Source organism: Microtus oregoni, unplaced genomic scaffold (assembly GCF_018167655.1).
Source record: "Microtus oregoni isolate MIOR12 unplaced genomic scaffold, Mior012 000144F_ref0000341, whole genome shotgun sequence".
In the NCBI taxonomy this organism is placed as follows: domain Eukaryota; kingdom Metazoa; phylum Chordata; class Mammalia; order Rodentia; family Cricetidae; genus Microtus; species Microtus oregoni.
In genome coordinates, this window is record NW_024544794.1 from 225,225 (window position 1) to 237,323 (window position 12,099).

Genomic DNA, 12,099 nt, shown 5'->3' on the forward strand with positions numbered 1-12,099 from the left:
TTATTCTCAGCTCTGTTTCTAGGCTTGTGTAGAACAGGCTCAAAGGCACTAATGGATGCAACACAAAGGAAACCCTTAAGACATTTCTGGAAATATGTAAAATATTTCTCCTCGGTGAATGCTTGTTTCTAGAAATCCAAAACTATGTTAATAGGATGGTGTCAGAGAGACAGCACTGGCGCAAATTCTCTAGTTCATCATCTCAGAGACTGGGAAGACTTGTTGTAGGAAATGAGGGATCTAGAGATCAAATTTTTCCATGCAACAAACCAAAATTCGAGTGGCAAGTGCAGTTAGCCTAGTTTATGTGACTCTGTTTAAATGTAGGTCCTGATTACTGCTGTTGCTATTTGTTTATCTAATAGCAGCTTTGGTATAGCAGAGGCTTTCAGGGCAGGGACCGTGGTGCCTAAGTTGAAGGAAGTCTATCATGGTGACCTGCACTGCAAGGACTGTGGTTTACTGTAAGGCTTTGCCTAAAACCCTGTGAAATTGATGGCAAAGAGACCTTTGTGTTGAGCTTTGGAGTAGGAAGCAGCTGTCCAGCCATGCCCCCCATCCAGCTGGTACAGGCTTCTGCATACCCCTGCCATGACTCAGAACATCCTTCATCAGAATCCCAGCCAGCTTGCTTGGTCTGAAAGATTTTATTTCCCTCTGAGCAAGCACCGTGAGCAGACTTGAGTGCCTCATCGTTACAGGGTATATTCGTCAAAAAGCACGAATGCAAAAATCTGCAAATCCTTGAACCCCTTATGCAAAACAGCACAGTCGGGGACCTAGCAGAAGATGGGGCAGAAAGATTGGAAGAGCTAGAAAATCAGGGACTTGCTCTGAGCTCAAGTCTCCTGGCAGCATCAGAAGGTGTACCCCCAAAGTCTCACCAACATGCCCATGCAGAACTGATCTGCACAGGGATGGCACCAATGCGCATGCCAAATTGATGAAGAAAAAATGCAAGGCCTCAAACCCTACACCAAGAACTACAGACAAGGAGAAAAGATGGGAGCAGGGGAGGCGGCTTTTCTCAGAAAAGAGCACACTGATTATCGTCCAGAGCCAAGTGGTCAGCACAGAAAACATCCATGCAAGCAACATTCTACAGATTCCGTTGCATAGGCATGTGTGTGTGTATACACATACCTATATGTAGGCAACGGCAATTGATTAAAAGATAGCATAGTATTTGCAAGATTCTACTCAGAACCTTCCAAATATTCAATCACCTCTTGATTATTGTGTGAATGCTACATAAATAGTTAATACAATACAAACTTAAGGAAAAATATCAAGACAAAAAAACTCACATTTTTTTCAGCATGATCTAACATTATTTTCTAATACTTTCTGTCTACAGTTGGATGAATCCATAGATTCACAACCCACAGACACGCAAAGTAACTTGATCCATGCCCCATATCAGGAAACAATGTAACGGGATCGCCTTAACAGACAGCACTGTGGGAGCTGCGGTGGCGAAGACGAGACATTGGCTGCATGGCCCTACAAAGAATCAATTAGAACACACACCAAGGCCACACACCCAGATAATTGTTCTTTCCTATGAGAGGCATGAAAGTTTAGGTGTTTAGTCTCTGGATGGAATGAAGCAGAGACCTAAGGATACTGTGCACAGTCAAGAAGAATATGAGACATCTTTCAGATTCCTGGAGGATCACCACAAAGTCTACATAATGACAATTAGGCAGTCAGGGTCTTATCCACGCAGCTCCCAGGCAACCAACTTACATCTGTGTAGGATACTATGTTTCTTCTTTAGAATAAACATTTAAAGACTATTTCCCATGGATGCTGGTAGCAGTGAAATTCTAATGACACACTCCTCTTCCAAACAGTCCAGTCATTGAAAATCTCCCCCTACAACTCAAAGCTTCGGAGAGTGTTAAGAGCACTTCACCTAAAGTCCAAGGCAGCTGGAGAACACCAGGGGAGCCACCAACACGAGGAGATGGTGGCAAAGGATTGACAGAACCCAAATCAGAAGATCGGAAGAAAGCACAGCATACAGGGAATGAAGTAAAAGTTGCATAGCTGTGTAACTGTTATCTTCGAATGAGAGAAGACCTGCAATAATGGAACAGGAACAGGAACTATGAAAGGAAACAGTAACACTTAACGCCTTCTCTCTCACAATGCATTTACCTACAAAGCTAACGATTTTATTGTTCTTCATAGCTGGGCATGTGCATACATTTTTATCAGGGGTTGAAGGACAGTCTGTGTCCGTTCCATAACTATTCTGAATAGAGAAGAAAGTATCTACGGAGAAGGAGATAGATTTTTCTTTGGGCCACCAGCTCACAAATAAAGACACGGAGACTTCTTATTAATTATGAAAGCTCAGCCTTAGCTTAGGTTTGTCTCACAAGCTCTTATAAGTTAAATTAACCTATTTGTTTTAATCTACATTTTAATCTCATTGGCTTTTTACCTTCCTTCCATTCTGTGCATCCAACTTCCTCCAGGTCTCACTGGTGTCTCCCTGCACCTCAATTATCTCCTCCCACTTCCTCTCTCTGTGTCCAGAAGTCCCGCCTATACCTCCTGCATAGCTATTGGTCATTCGTTAGTTTATTAAGCCAATCACAGCAACACATCTTCACACCCTGTACAAATATCTCACAACAATAGGATATCGTGTCTTTGAGGCATGTGCCAAGGAGTGCTACCGCTGGGTCAGATGGTAGATAAATGTTCAGCTTCTTGAGGATGTTCCATGCTGATTTCCAGAGTGCCCGCACCAGCTTCCAATCTCACCAACAGTGAGAGCGTCCCATTTTCCCCACAGCCTCTCCAGCTTTCGTTGTAGGTTGTTTTCTTGGTCATACCCATTCTGACTGGACTGAGATGAAATCTCAAAGCCATTTCAGTTTTGCATTTCCCTAATTGCTAAAAATGATGTTTTTTTTTTTGCAATATTTCTTAACAACTTCTATTTTTTCTGTGGAGATCTCTCTGTTCAGATCCATAGCCCATTTCTCAGTTGGGTTGTTTGTTTTCTTGCCTCTTTGTTTTTTGAGATCATTATATATTCTAGATATTAATCCTATGTCTGAATGGAAAACTGACAAAAATCCCCTCCCACCCTGGAGCTTGCTCTTCTCTTGATTGCTTGGTTCCCACCCCCAGATGAAGAGGCTCAGGCAATTAAGGGCTGTTGAGAGGGAGAATTGGTTTACCCCAGAAAAGAGCACCCAACTGGTTTTCTAATACCAAGCAGTCAGCCCTAAAAACGTACTTACAAGCCACACTGAACTTACTCAGCAGGTTGGAGCTATACACTTACGTGTTTACATAGAGCATATACATAAAACAATAATCATGAAAGAAAAAGAGATTGAGTCTGAGGGGGATGCCGTGGAAGCGGTTGGAGGGAGAAGAGGAAGGGGTGGAAATCCTGTAAATATCGTATATATAAATGAAATTCAAAAAAAATTAATTTAATAAAAAAATCTTCCGATAATAAAACATAAGAAGCGCATGGCTCCATTAGCCTGCCATATTCCATTCTAAAGTCTTCCACATACATCACCTGAGCTAAGAAGCATTTTTAGGTTCTTCACCTGGATTCACGAGTTACTTGGTCGGGTCCTGCCCGTCCCTGACCTCTCTCTTCTTAATCAGTCCCTTCTGACAGCCGGCCTCCGGCTCTCTCTTAATTTCTCCAGAGTTCCCAGTTCTTCATTGGCGACCATCACCTCCCAGGCATTCCTGTCTGTTTACACCCCTTCCCTTTGTTCTGCAGGGCAGCTCACTGCTGCTTCTTAAACTCGGCCTTTGCCCTTCCCCTTGGTGCGGACCAGCCCCTTCTGCCTCCCGTGGGTAGAGGTCACTCTTCCCGCAAGCAGCTTCACAGCGCTACCATTGCGTTCTCCACAGCAGTCACCGGCACTCGCAAAAACTGCGTTCATCTCTTTGTTGCTCAGGTTGCTGGGTCTGCTTACCACTGATTAAAATTTTCACGTGGGGGAGAAGAGAAATCAGGAGGGACGGTGTCCATCAAGGTTATAATGATCCACATCCGAGGCTGAAGAATATACGCCCCCCCCCCCCCTTTCCAGGACCATTCAAGTGGTACCGGTTTTTGCACTGTCTGCTAAGGTCTGCTTCCAGCCGTACAACCTCAGGTTACTGCTTAACTTCCATGAGTCCGTTTCCTTATATGTCAAAAGGGGACACAACTGGCCACATCCCAGCTTCATTGTGAGGATCAAATGTCCAATCACGCATGAGAACAAATGAATTACGACTAATTCATAAATAACAGAAAGTATATGTTGGTATTGAGTCCGTGGATATTAATCCCGGCTCATTCTCATTCAGATAACTTTGAAACCACTTTCAGCTGCACCAACCCTATTTTTTTTAAGGCAGGTTTTCCTCTATAACACAGACTGGCGCAGAAGTTCGTATGCAACCAACACTTAAAGGCAGTGAGCCTCCTGTGTCTGCCTCCCAAGTTCTAGGGCTACAGGGATAACAGTACGACACCACACGCTGGGGCCTTTTCACTTTTAATCACGGATTTAGGATGTGGAACTATAATTAATCAAGGCGAAGGTTCTTAAACTTCAAACATTGTCAACCTCGGTAAATTAGCTTGTCTGTAAAGGGTGCTTTCAGGTTAAACTGGGAAGCTATTCCATTGAAGTTCGGCTGATAATTGGGAAGAATTAATTGAAGTTAGTAAAGAATTCTGACTTAATGAGTCCCATCAATACGGAGCAGCGCTTTACTTATCTTATTAATTGGCGTAGCTAAGAAGCCGGGATGGTCTCATTAGGAGACACTTTGGCCTCCTCCAAAAGCACAGAGAGACCTGGGCTCAGCATTCCCACCGCTGGGGAGGGTCTTGTGCTCCGGGGAGCCGTGGTTCTCAAATCCAGCTTGCATCAAAGCGACCAGAGGACCGGGGCCTTCAGATCACTCAGGGATTCTGATTTAGAAGCTGTGGCACGGAAGCAACGTCTTCATCTTGATATTTCTGACCAAGTCCCCAATGCTGGGCCATGGCTGGGTGTGAGGGCCTCATATCAGCGTCCGGGCGTGAGCCGCAGAGAGTCAACGCCCTGAAAGCCGCTGGGCTGCCTGCCGCGATGTACGAGAGCTATGGATCTCACAAGGCACGTCACTCAACAAGCATTTTTGTCAAAGTCTGACCAGGAAAACAGACTAGAAATGATTCAATTACTGGGAATTGATTATGTAGGACAAAAGCTGTGAAGACAAATGGAGACGGTAAGGAAGGGTGGGAAGTGACCGCAAACGGTGCTATCGGGAATCCAGGACAGGGAGCCCGGGGAGGCTGGGACTAGTTGGGGACTGTCTAGATGGGAGCTAGTGGGGGGAGATGCAGCTGCCTCAGGCTATGTTGCCCTGGGCAGGAAGAAAGGGAAAGAGAGACCCCTTCGGTTTCTCTGAACATGCTTCTAGCGTCACGCATACATGCATGCCGTGCACATGACACAGCAGAGCAAGGAACAGATCAAGAGGCAGACAGGTGCAGGGTTTCCCACAGGGTCTACCAAGCAACAGGGGTGGATGAAACAGGCACGGGCCTTGCTTCTGCCCCATCACAGCTGGAATGTTTAAAATCAGTTGTTAATGCGCAGCTGTAAACGGTATAGCTAGAGCCTGGTGGTGGTGGCGCATGCCTTTAATCCCAGCACTAGGGAGGCAGAGGCAGGCAGATCTCTGTAAGTTCGAGGTCAGTCTGGTCTACAAGAGCAAGTTCCAGGACAGGCTCCAAAGCCACAGAGAAACCCTGACTTGAAAAAACAGGGAAAAAAGGCATAGCTAGAGACACGGGTTTTCTGTGCCCCTCTAAGAGAAGCAAACAGCGCTCTACCCCTTCACGGAGCGTTCCACCTATGACCCTTCCCAGTGCGCATTCGAATTATGGCAGGGGCAAAAGCGGGGGCCATGCACGCCTCGCACACATATGTAGTCAAGAGGCGAGCAGTCTACCACCCCTTTGTGCCCCCATCTCAAACGTCAGCCCCCAAACTGTGAGGACTGAAATTCTGTGGTCGATCAGCGGCTGGTGTTTGCTGTTTTGATTTAATAGTCCACATAGATGAAGCCAGGAGTTATTGGAGCAAGTTGATTATGCTGCTTTATAAATCAAGACATGAAAAGTAAATTCATCTGCAAGGAGAAGTCGGGCTTTGGAGTGACTGAAACGACGATGCGACACATTCTCGCTTGTCTACTTAGGGAGAAAATTATGAAGAGAATTTTTGTCTGCAGACAATCCCATTTTATAAAAAATTAATGTTTTGAAATGAGAAAGCGCGAGAAGTCGTCGTTGTAGTGATCTTTTGAACGTATGGCTATTTCTGCTGCCTGGTAAGTTGCATTAGAATTAATGGCAGCCGCGCACATGTATTGAGGGGGAAGGAACGGAGCCCTCGCTGGGCTTTTGTCGAGGCCCACATTTGTGCTGAGAAGCGGAATTGCAGGCGTGATGTATAATCAAGCATGAATTAATAGCACGGTATGGCGGGGGGCCCGCAATAAAAGTACACGGCTGTCTTTCACAGCGCAAGGGCTCTGCTCCACTCAGAACCCTAAAATTAGGCACTTAAGTCAGATATCTCTAAGTTACTGGCAGGAATACCTGGAATTTCTCTGGTAAGCCTGACTTGGTTTGGGGAGGGAAGGGGTGAAGGTAGGGGTGTCACAGACCTGCTCCTTTACGTGTTGTTCCTGTGGAATTTCAACCACCCTGATTTGGGGGAGGCGCAGGAGAGGGGAGAATCTGTGAGGAGCCCGAGAGAGCTACAAAAGCGTGAGGTGGAAACGTTCCATAATGACACAGGCTTCATCTAGGGGAAATGACAGCAAACCACTCAGCTGATTTGCCTAAACAAAATGACATGAGAGTGCATGTCTTTTTCCAGAGCTTTCATTAGAGGGATAGATGTTTGTTTCTCAGAGAGCAAGTAATTTGGAGACACAGCTCATAAACAGGATACCACTGTCGCAATAAACTTGTGTCGGAAAACGTCTTGTCATTCTGGGGACGGGATGCCACTGAGTGGTTCATTCAGGGATGGGGCACGTTTCCCTCCACTCTGCAAATCGTAAGTGACTCTGTACCTCTTACTTTCGGGTTTTCACCTGAGTATGTCTTACGCTGCTGGAGATAATTCGGAGGTGTCTATTGGTAGCACCGTTATTTCTCCTGACAGGGCTGGGTGGGTGCTGCCAGTCTGTGCAAAGGTGTGCTTCACGTGAGAAGATAAGTGTGCTCCTGAGATGTGGGTTGCAAGCTGAGTTGTCTTGGCACTGACTTACGTCATCGCAACAAAGATGCTGTCGTCTCTGTAGACTGAACTTTGACGTCTAACGAGTAAACATGCAGTTTCTTCCTAGTCCTGTTACTTCCTCTGAAATGTTTTGCATGTTAATCTTGGTCATCTTAAACACACACATAGACACAGACACACACACACACACACACAAAATAGGCAGGAAATCTCACAATTTAGACAATTTTTATTCACCCAAATGATTTCTCTCTTCTCTCTCTCTCTCTCTCTCTCTCTCTCTCTCTCTCGTAAGCCATATATACATGACCTCTGACTTACGTATCAGAGGTAACAAGTATGTTAGTCTGGTTGCAGCTGATCTGTCATTGCCCACTACTGGGCAAAAGACCAAGATGGAATCACGGCTGTTTCATCACCATCATTTTTAAGCTGCTGAAACGGTTCAATATTTTGAAGTGTTCAGAATTCTGCTTGCCAGTGAAAGAAAGAGTGAGGGCTGCTACGGGGAACCCATGTCCAGGCTTCTGGTGTGACCTGAATGATCACACACTCAGAGCACTTGTCTGAAAGGTTCGTATTGATTTTTCTCATCATTTCCCACTGCATTCTAGGTGTTTCTATCAAACAACCCACTGTGTAACAGGGAACTCAAATCTGGATTCCTGCGGCTCCACTGTGTAACCTGATATGTCTTTGGGGTGGGTATTTCACACTGTCTCATAGATTAGTGGTTATAGATTAGTAATGATATATTCTTTATACCTAACACACTGCATACACAGAAAGTGATATCCACCAATGACAGCTGTCACCAGACTCCTCTTCCTCCTAGTATCACTGTCAGAGTTGGGTACTGATAATCCTTTATTAGAGACAACTGTCTAATGGCTATTATGCTTGGAGACCTATAATATCAGAGCCTGGCTGAGTACCAGGCATCACAGATGCTTCATGATAACTCACTGAAGAATCCAGAGGTAAAACCGAGCGTATAAACTACACATCTGTGCACTCCAGATGTCTCAAGCACTACCAGGTCGATGAGTGCTGAATAATTCGGAGCTCTTAGACAGTGGTCCACGGACCCTTCGTCTCTGAGCATTGGCTTCACGAACATTTCTGTGAGTCTGCAAGGTTCAGTTACAGCTGGGCACACAGATTGGGGCCCAGTGGACGCCTGCACAGCATCATCTAGCTGGGTCCACAGCAGCAGTTGGTGCCAAAGGGACATGAGGGTGCCTCTGTCCGTGTGGCGCTGATCCCTTAGAGGACCTCTCAACAGTTTGGAAACTATCTTAGTTACTTTCCAGCTGCTGGGACCAAGCACTGTGGCTAAGGTGATTTATTAAAGAAAGCATTTAATTTAGGTCTCGCGGTTCCAAAGGACAGTGGAGCCCATGACCAACATGGTGTGAAGCATTGCAGCAGACAGCAGGCATGCTCGGAGCAGTAGCTGAGAGCTTACGTGCTGAGACAACAACCACAAGAAACACTGAGAGAATTAACCGGGAATGGTAGGGCTTCGGAAACCTCGAAGCCCACCTCAGTGCTAAACCTCCTCCAACAAGGCCATGCCTCCAAATCCTTCCCAAACAGTTCCACCAAGGAGGGACCAAACATTTGAGTATATTAGCTGATAAAGGTCATTCTCAAACTCCCACAGGCACGGAGGTCACAGACGCTAGCATGAGGCTCACCAGAGATGCTGCAGAGAAACAACCTGGTGCCCCATTTAGAACCATCTGCCTTCCTTAGAGCAGGCCCTGTGTAGAGCAGGCCCTGCGCATCCCTGTCTGCTCCTCCCTGAGGATGAGTCACCAGGAGGCCTCCTGGCCACTTCTGAAAACAGGTGAGCACACTGCTGTTGCCATGGTTACCCGAACACAAAGGGCATGCCTGAACTTCTGTAGTGCTCCGGTTATAACTCTCGCTATGTTGCTAAATGCTAGTTTGAAAATCAGGATGCTACTACCTTCCTCTGCGATACTGGCAAGCCTAGACACGGTCCATTTTGTTCTCTCTCCATGAGAGTGTCTTAATAAGAAACCCAAGATTTCTCTTCAGGAGACTGCATGAAAGGGCACACTACTACACGATCCAAAACACATCTGTTCACACATGTCACAGAACACTGTAGTTCAGAATCCCACCTGAAATAGCTCCCGTGTGTGTCGCCCACCAGACCCAAGGGGAACCAGTCACCCAGGAACTGGGAGCCAGGAGGCAGCACAGGCTAGTCATGACCAGTCTCCTTCTCAGTCAAAGACCAACTAAGGACTAGAGCTTTGCAGCATCCTGGGAACCTCCTAAGTAGAGAGACCACGGAGAGGACAGGTCCCAGGCACCAGCATCCCAGTAGAGGGAAAACTGAGCCTGGAGTTGGATAGAGAGTCTAAAAGGCAGCGTGGGAGCCACAGTTTTACCCACAAACCGCTAAGCATTCTGCGGTTGTCAAGATCTTGGGCACTGAATCACAATGAGAGGGGCTTCCACAGGGTAGTGACTAATGGCCCCTCAATTTCCTGCTGACGCCGGCAGTTTTATGTCATTTTGTTTTTATGTTAATTTATGCACACAGGATTAGAACGCAGCGTTATGTGGTCATTTAATTTAATTGAAGTGGGGGACTTCCTGGGCCCACTTTTACGTTCTCCTTACGGATTCCAGTGATTTTGGTGTTTAGCATTTAATTCTCTCCCCCCCCCCCCCCCCGCCACACACACACTCCTAATGGCAATAATAATAGATTTACACAAGTGTTACCCTCGGCTCCAAGGAGCTCTGAGCACGCCATGGCCCATCACCCCCCCCCCCCCCCAAGAGCCTGCAAGGCAAATGCCAGGGAGGATTTGGAGTACTTTCCTTAGGTTCAACAGACATAAGAAGGTGCAGCCTTCACCGCAGAGATAAGTTCCCAGACATTTAAATGGCTTTTCAGTGCCTGGAGAAGCTTTGCCTATGCATAAGGCTTCTGCTGGGCACCTTAGTCTTCACGGCTCAGAAATATGGAACCTTTAACACTGACAGCCTCACCCGGGATGCACGCGGCATATTAGGGAGCACTCCTTGATCACCCACCCGTTTTCCTAAAGGAACCTAGTGTTGTGGTCACCCTACCTGGAACAACAGGCCAAGGGCAAAGAGGAGAAGCAGAGGGGAGCAAGCAGGCAGTGAACTCACCCTCAAAAAGTCCGCAGTGAGGGGCTTCCCATGGCCAGAGGCGACCTGAAGTGGAGGTCCAGCAGCCCGATCAGGCTTTCTCTGCAAAGCAAAACAGGATCCACATGAAGACACTGGCCCCAGGGACTGTTCTTTCTTTTAAGAATGATTGTGGTATTGCACCAGGTTCTGTAGCATCATTTCAAGCGTGTATACCAGTGTACTCTGAGTACATCCCCAACACCATCATACCAGGTTCTGTAGCATCATTTCAAGTGTGTATACAAGCATACTCTGAGTACCATCCCCCACACCACACTCCTCTCCTCCTTTTTACCTCTCCCTTCCATGAGTCCCCTTTGCTTAACTCCAAGGGCTTCAACAAATCCATTGACATCTGGTCTGTGGGCTGCATTCTGGCTGAGATGCTCTCCAGCCCATCTTCCCTGGCAAGCATTACCTGGACCAGCTCAACCACATTCTAGGTATCTTGGGCTCCCCATCCCAGGAGGACCTTAATTGTATCATCAACATGAAGGCCCGAAACTATCTACAGTCTCTGCCCTCAAAAACTAAGGTGGCTTGGGCCAAGCTTTTCCCCAAATCTAACAGTTTCATTGTGATTTTAACATCGTCCCTATGTATAGGATCTGCTTTGATAAATACAGTACTTTTTCTACAACCTACATCCTTCCTGTTTCTTATGAAACTGGGGACCCACCAATGAGTCATAAGTGTGACATCGGTCTTTCTTAATACTATCTCTTGTTCAGTCCAGTTTTCTTTCCTTGACAATGGATACATTCATTTTTTTTAATGTATTAATCACATTTTCACTGCCTGTTCCTCTGTTGCTGGATGCTGTTGCTAGCGAGAAGGCAGATATGTCACTTGATATAACAGAAGTTATATTTTGTTATGCTGATAGTCATCACATAAGGTTCATACTCTAAATTCCTAACTATGGCCCTAAGCCTATCTCCCCAAGGCTGCTCACCTGTGCGACGAATCTTAGCTGAAGGTCAGGTCCAGCCTCAATCAGAGACAGCACGAATCTTAGCTGAAGGTCAGGTCCAAGCCTCCGATTTGAGGGTCAGGATGGGGGGTGGGGGAGGACCTCTCCAGCCGTGGAGCAGATCAAGGGGGCGTCTCTGCAGATGTGCAGAGCAGAGCACTGCTCTTGGTCTCTGTATAGACTGCCCAGCGATGTCACGGGAGTCTAGACCTGTGTCTGGTGGTCCTGAGTAAGTGGTGTCACTGGGTTCTGATTATCAGTTACAGCCTCTGTGTAATAAGGATCCTGAAGACACTGTTTTTACACATCTAACAAGCAGGCCACACTCATCAGAGACACCTAGGTTGGTTCCACAACCGAGCTACTGTAAAACGCAGCCCTCTTTGTTTCCCGAAGGATGAAAGAGCAGGAAGAAATGTCAGCGCCTCTGTTCAGTGGAGGAGGAAGCTTGCCTAGGCCTGGGTGCTACCGAGAAAGACAAGGCAAAGCAAACGGAACCAAGGGGTAAAGCCTTATCACCTGTGTCCCCCAGCAAGCCAGCCAGGGTTCCCCCTTCCTCGGACGTCACACAAACACATCCAGACAGGTTCTTGTACAGTCACAAGACTCTGCACTGATAACTCGGAGTAG

General features: G+C 46.7%; 1 long non-coding RNA gene across 1 annotated transcript in view; it reads right to left on the reverse strand.

Moving 5' to 3' along the window:
• The window catches only part of LOC121444837, an 86,994-nt gene extending 76,182 nt beyond the window's left edge, over nt 1-10,812 (reverse strand). Inside the window, exons 1-2 of the long non-coding RNA XR_005973830.1 lie at nt 10,792-10,812; nt 10,476-10,556 (exon numbers count right to left, since the gene is read on the reverse strand). This is a non-coding gene — a long non-coding RNA (uncharacterized LOC121444837). The remainder of the gene's footprint in view (nt 1-10,475; nt 10,557-10,791) is intronic.
• Between the last annotated feature and the right edge of the window lie 1,287 nt (nt 10,813-12,099).